The sequence below is a fragment of the Bufo gargarizans genome, chromosome 5 (genome assembly GCF_014858855.1).
Source record: "Bufo gargarizans isolate SCDJY-AF-19 chromosome 5, ASM1485885v1, whole genome shotgun sequence".
Taxonomy (NCBI): domain Eukaryota; kingdom Metazoa; phylum Chordata; class Amphibia; order Anura; family Bufonidae; genus Bufo; species Bufo gargarizans.
Window position 1 is genome coordinate 173491081 of NC_058084.1, and position 6000 is coordinate 173497080.

The following is a 6000-nucleotide window of genomic DNA, read 5'->3' on the forward strand; positions in this document are numbered from 1 at the left end:
AAGAAACATTGGTGGCTCAGTGGGAAGTGCCAATGAGGGTTAAAAAATAACTTTAAAAAATTAACTCACCTCCTCCAGTTGATGGCGTAGCTGTCGGTCTCCTGTTCTGTCTTCAGGACCTGTGGTGATGTCACTGAGCTCATCACATGGTCCATCACCATGGTGATGAATCATGTGATGAGCACAGTGATGTCACCACAGGTCCTTTGACAGGTCCTGAAGAAAGAACAGGAGATGATCAATTGGAGGAGGCGAGTTAATTTTTATTTTTTAACCCTCAATGGCACTCCCCACTGCGCCACCAATGTTTATCATACTGGGGTATTGGGGGGGGGGCACACTGCGCCACCAATGTTTATCATACTGGGGTGTTGGGGGGCACATTGCGCCACCAATGTTTATTATACTGGGGTGTTGGGGGGTGCGCACTGCGCCACCAATGTTTATTATATTGACCTTCTACTATGCAGTCTGTATTAAAGAATGCTATTATTTTCCCTTAGAACCCTGTTATAAGGGAAAATAATACAGTGAATAGACTTTCATCTTAGCAACCAAGCGTGAAAATCGCACAGCATCTGCACTTGCTTGCGGATGCTTGCGATTTTCACGCAGCCCCAGTCACTTCTATGGGGCCTGCGTTGCGTGAAAAACGCACAACATAGAGCATGCTGCGATTTTCACGCAACGCACAAGTGATGTGTGAAAATCACCGCTCATGTGCACAGCCCCATAGAAGTGAATGGGTCCGGATTTAGTGCGGGTGCATTCCAGTATTTTGAATGCCAGATCCGGCACTAATACATTCCTATGGGGAAAAATGCTGGATCCGGCATTCAGGCAAATCTTCAGTTTTTTTCGTCTGAGATAAAACCGTAGCATGCTGCGGTTTTATCTTTTGCCTGATCAGTCAAAATGACTGAACTGAAGACGTCCTGATGCATCCTGAGCGGATCGCTCTCCATTCAGAATGCATGGGGATATGCCTGATCAGTTCTTTTCCGATATTGAGCCCCTAGGACGGAACTCGATGCCGGAAAAGAAAAACACTAGTGTGAAAGTACCCTAAAATATTAAGTTTAAATCCCCCCTTTCCCAATTTTACATATAAAATATATAAACAATAAATAAATAAACATATTACGCAGCGCTGTCCAAACTATTAAATTATTAAAAAATGTCTCCTATGCGGTGAGCATTCGCCATTTTTCAGTCACCTTGTCACCCCAAAAATAGGATAGGACTGTTCTATTATGGGCCGAATGTTTCATAAAATGCGAAATGCACGAGGCTTTTTTGGTGTTGTTTTTTTTTTGCGCGGTATTGAGTATCGCAATACTTTATGGTGACGAAAGCGAATCAAAGTTTTGGTATCAAAACAACCCTATGCCGATCTGATCGGAGTAGCGTTGTCACGATACCAAAATTTTGATTCGGTTTCGATTTGGCGACTAAAAATTTGATTTGGCTCCTAAATTTTTCAGTTCAGGAGCCAATGGCTACTAGGTATATTTTTTTGTCTGGAGCACTGCTTTAACTACCTAACTGTTTTGCCCCAGTCCAGCTCCAGCAGTAGAAAAAGTAGCTAACTGGAGGGCTGCTATCTTCTGAATGGTAGTAGCTAGAAACATGCAGTTGGTCTTGTTTGAAAGCTGACATTCCAAGCTTTCAGACAATACCATGAAAGCAATAACAGCAATATGTTCAGTACCGGGAAAGATATCACTGATAGAAATCAGCATACTGTTAATGCAGCTGAAAGTGAAAGTAAAAACAGGATTTACCAGCGACAGTGATTTCTCCTCTGTTGCTTAGACTTTAGCTGTCATTTTGGTCTTGTATTTCTATCAGTGATATATTCCCTTGTACTGAACATATTGTTGTTATTGTTGTCATGGTATTGTCTGAAAGCTTGGAATGTCAGCTTTCAAATAAGACCAGTTGCATGTTTCTAGCTACTACCATTCAGGAGATAGCAGCCCTCCCCCTCCAGTTAGCTACTTTTCCCACTGCCCAAACTAGACTCCGGTGGTTAACGGTAACCTGTCATCATCAAAACGGACCATATTACAGCTGTTGACATCAGGTTTCTTATGATGTTCTTGTGTAAGATGTCTGAGGTGCATGATCATTGTAAAAGAACTTTTATTAATCCGCAGGTCGTATGCAAATAAGGTTCTTGAAGTCAAACCCAACCCCGCCTCCTTACTGCCCCTTCGCATTTGATTGATGGCCTTTTGGATTCTGTAGTTTTGGGCTTCAGCGAGTCAATGGACAGGCGCTGTTGATCCTGTGACTGACGCTGATGCAGGGTAATGTTCTCTGAAGCGCTTAACCACATGAGTCTGCGCCTGAGCATTGACTCGCTGAAGCCAAATACACTACAACGGGGATCAATGCGCAGGCGCTGGAAACAAGATCCTATGGCACGCCTGAAAGAATCCTAAAGGCCATCATTCAAATGTGAAGGGGAGGGAAGGGGGCACGGCATGCTTTACTTCAAGTGTGAAAGCCGCTGCCATCTCAAGAACCTCATTTGCATACGACCTTTGGGGGAATAAAAGTGGTTTTACAGCGATCAGGCGCCTCAGACATCTTACACAAGAACATCATTAGAAACCTGATGTCAACAGCTTTAGAGGGGGTCATCTCACTTCAGAAAGTGGCATTTATCATGTAGAGAAAGTTAGTACAAGGCACTTACTAATGTATTGTTATTGTCCATATTGCCTCCTTTGCTGGTTGGATTCATTTTTCTATCACATTATACACTGCTCATTACCATGGTTATGACCACCCTGCAATCCATCAGTGGTGGTCGTGCTTGCACACTATTGGAAAGAACGTCAGCCTCTCTGGTGGCCGGGAGCGTGGGAGCTTATATAGGCTGTGCAAGCACGACCAACATCTGGATATACATCCTGACTACCCAGGGTCACGTGGAATTTCTGTATCATAAGGCATCTCTCCTGGTTTTCTTCTACCAAGGTTAAAACACTGTTTGGATGTTAAGCTATTCTTTACTTACAGACCCCGACCAGTATGTAGGTGCCGAACCGCGTTATGTCTGTGTCACGTGGCTTTCTTACCATAGCCTAAAAAGCTACTATAATATCAGGCCTGTGAAGACCTACAGCATGCTGGACACCCAAGCATCACAGCCTCCTCCACGGCGGTTGTGTTGGGAGTCAGATACTGAGGACCTATCGTGGGGATACCTCAATATTTAAAGGTGTCCTCCATTACCTGGAACCAGGGGGCTGAGGAAAAATAAAAATAAAAATAAAAGACTCACTGGTCTTGAGTGCTCCGGGTCCAGCTCCAAGCTACCTTCTCCACCTCGGAAGTGTGACATGCCGTCCACATGCCAATGAGTGGTGACCTGACTGAGGACAGCAGCGGTGATCTGCACGTGGACGTCATGTCACACTTCTGAGGTGGAGAAGGTAGCTTGGAGCTGGACCCAGAGCACTCAGGACATTGGCTACCTGACCATGGGGTTCAGAGAAAGTATCGCAGAACCCCTATATTGGGCACTCACTGCCATGTATCTAATGGTTTGCCTACAATGAGATGAACCTTCCAGTATGGGCTTTGTCACCACTGATGATCAGTCTGGTCACATGAGGTCTATGTCCTCCTAGAGGGGTCTGAACTGTATGAATGCAATCAGATAACTAGTCCCACAGCCCTTATGTAAGAGAATGAGCTGTCAGGTGACTGGCGCCCACCCAGTGACGTCAGTGCAGGCAGTACTGAAAGGAAATGCGGCGATAAAATACGTGAAGACATGACGTCACTCCTTACGTGCAGGCTCCCCCGGGCTGTAGGCGCCGTTATACCGGGTACCCCGCTGTACACCGGAGGAAACAGGAAACCGTAGCGCTTCAAAACACTTCCATCCCTGCGGATGTCAGCGCCCACTTCCTGACACACAGCCAATCAGCGCCGAGCGTGGCAGCGACCAATCAGAACGCGTGCTGGGTGGAGTCGCACGCATCAGCTGAGCCGAGAGGCGGCAGCTGTAGAGGTTACACATGGCAGCCACGGGGGGCGCTAGAATAGGTCTGCACAGCGGAACCTTACACTATTTGTAGATCGTCTATATTTAGGTGTGGGGTCTGCAGTCTATTACCTCAAGTGCAATTACTGAATATAGAAGATGGGTGTGTTTTAACCATTAGAGCTTGGAATACGCATTCATTGCTGTCCTTCAGCCGACGACCATCACTCCCAAATCCCTAACACCCGCTCCATACACATGCATGTATTCAATAGGGAGAAAGCAGCGGCCAGACACCTCTGATCTCCCAGGAGAACAGGGATGGGCCAAAAGTACTTCTCTACCTCCACATCATCTGTTAGGAGCTCCCCATACACATCAGAATGTCGCCAAACCATTTGCGGCAGGATCAGCCAACAGCAATAGGGCCTTAAAGGGGTTGTCCAACAAAATATTCTACAGTTTTTAAACCAGCACCTGGATCTGAAGACATTGTAACTGCATGTCATTACAAATTTAGCATGGCTACTGAGTTATTCAATACAATGTATCAGCGTAGCGCCACCTGGTGTATGCTTTTTTCTTATTTCTTTGACCTGCTCACTGAGATGGCCGCACATGCTCAGTTTCATCCTTCAACTGGCTCCTGAGCTGGGATAGGGAGAGCATGGACCATGCCCCCTGAGATGCAGCAGAAAAGACACTTCCTTTGAGCTGCCTTCTTGATATCAATCTAGCAGAGCATTGAATGGGGAGATCTCTGGAAATTATAGGTTTCAAAGGAAAAGGGAAAAAAAACGATAAGTGGAAGTTTAATAAAGAGGAGCGAGAAGGGATCTTTGTTTAATCCTAGTAAGGGCTCATGCATGCGACCATATGTTCAGTCTACACCAATCTGCATTTTTAGTGGATCAGATGAGAACCCATTCATTTCAAAGGGGTCGCAAAAGATGCAGACAGCACTCCGTGTGCTGTCCTGATCCGTCCTACTGCAACACCAATAGAAGTATATGTAGCTAGATAATGAATCACTTAATAATCACACTTTCAACATGACTGGCATATACCCCAAAAATTTAGAAGATTTAGGCTACTTTCACACTTGCGGCAGGACGGATCCGACAGGCTGTTCACCATGTCGAATCCATCCTGCCGCAAATGTGAAAGTAGCCGTAGGGTACTTTCACACTTGCGTTTTTCTTTCCCGGCATAGAGTTCCGTCACAGGAGCTCTATACTGGAAAAGAACTGATCAGTTTTATCCCCATGCATTCTGAATGGAGAGTAATCCGTTCAGTTTGCATCAGGATGTCTTCAGTTCAGTCGTTTTGACTGATCAGGCAAAAGATAAAACAGCAGCATGCTACGGTTTTCTCTCCGGCGAAAAAAAACTGAAGACTTGCCTGAATGCCGGATCCGGCATTTTTTCCCATAGGAATGTATTAGCGCCAGATCCGGCATTCAGAATGCCGGATCCGTAGTTTCGGCATGCGCATGGGCAGATCGGTAAAAATGTTAAAAAAGACGGATCCGTCGGTCCGCATGACAAGCGGAGAGACGAATCCGTCCTTGCAATGCATTTGTGAGATGGATCCGCATCCGGATCCGTCTCACAAATGCTTTCAGTCAGCGGCAGATCGCCGGATCACAATGCTGCAAGTGTGAAAGTACCCTAAAACACACAGTTGTGGTGGCCGAACAGCGGGATAAAAATAGTAAAGTGCGAGCGCAAGGATAATGGGGTGGTATTATAAGCACAGCAAAACAATATGGCTGTGAAAATATATTAGTTAGGCCTCATGCACACGACCGTTGTGTTCCGTTCCGCAAAATGGGGTTCCGTTGTTCCGTGATCCGTTTCCGTGTGTCTTTTTGGAGGACGACCAGACATAAAGGAAAGTAAAAAAAAATCTAAGTCAGGTTTGCCATGCAAATGATAGGAAAAAAACGGACGCGGATGACAATCTTGTGTGCCTCCGCGTTTTTTTGTGGTCCCAT

General features: G+C 45.7%; 1 protein-coding gene across 1 annotated transcript in view; it reads right to left on the reverse strand.

Moving 5' to 3' along the window:
• PIK3R4 (phosphoinositide-3-kinase regulatory subunit 4) overlaps positions 1-3946 on the reverse strand; it is a 69730-nt gene extending 65784 nt beyond the window's left edge. Inside the window, exon 1 of the mRNA XM_044293318.1 lies at positions 3808-3946. The gene's annotated coding sequence lies outside the window, so the exon portion shown is untranslated. The remainder of the gene's footprint in view (positions 1-3807) is intronic.
• Between the last annotated feature and the right edge of the window lie 2054 nt (positions 3947-6000).